This window comes from Morone saxatilis, unplaced genomic scaffold (genome assembly GCF_004916995.1).
Source record: "Morone saxatilis isolate NCDOM2014 unplaced genomic scaffold, NCSU_SB_2.0 Contig6, whole genome shotgun sequence".
Taxonomy (NCBI): Eukaryota; Metazoa; Chordata; class Actinopteri; family Moronidae; genus Morone; species Morone saxatilis.
The window spans coordinates 6,467,251-6,467,889 of record NW_023340206.1 but is presented as its reverse complement, the minus strand read 5'-3'; the positions used below and the strand labels follow the sequence as shown (position 1 = coordinate 6,467,889).

Here is a 639-nt window from a genome sequence, read left to right as displayed (position 1 = left end):
AAAAGTGAGAATGACAATAGAACCTGTAGGAGCCAATTATTTGTTCTGTTTTTAAATAAATGCTTAAATGCATTTTCAAACAGCAAACATAAGCTGGATCCTCATAAAGGTTAGATCAGTGATTGCTTATCTAGGGGTCAGGACATATGAAAGGAAACAAATCTGCCCGGCCGAGATAAAACTCACTGAATAGTTTCACCTTTAACTGAAACAATCTACAAACTGCGATAAAAGGTCACAAGTAGCTGCTTCAGTTTAAAAGCTAAAGACTGGGAATGTTTTAAATAATCTGTGGCACAAAGCAACACAAGTGACCTTTATTTTGAATGCTACAACCGGAAGCGCTCGCCGGTCTTTGCCGCTGACTTGACGCGAGCTCCCTTCAAACACACACACCGTCTCTTGGCGAACATGGCGGCAACTTGACAACGGCAGCGAGATGAAGACGGCGAGGGCTTGAAAAAGAAAAAGAGGTCTGTTACAGGCTGTAGGCCCAAACGCCGACACAAAGGCAGACAGCTTCGCCATGTTGGAAGAGGATAGCGCCCTTGTCCCTGCACGACCGAGGCCGGGGGAAACGTAAACGCGTCGGTGAGTGTTTCTGCAAACGGGAGTCGAGGCTACGCAGAGGAGCGGAGC

The 639-nt window shown here is 46.6% G+C and overlaps 1 protein-coding gene across 1 annotated transcript in view; it reads left to right on the top strand.

Annotated features, from left to right (window-relative positions):
• Positions 1-342: 342 nt before the first annotated feature.
• fam155a (family with sequence similarity 155 member A) overlaps positions 343-639 on the top strand; it is a gene marked incomplete in the record, with an annotated part of 25,773 nt that continues 25,476 nt past the window's right edge. Inside the window, 1 exon segment of the mRNA XM_035678011.1 lies at positions 343-639.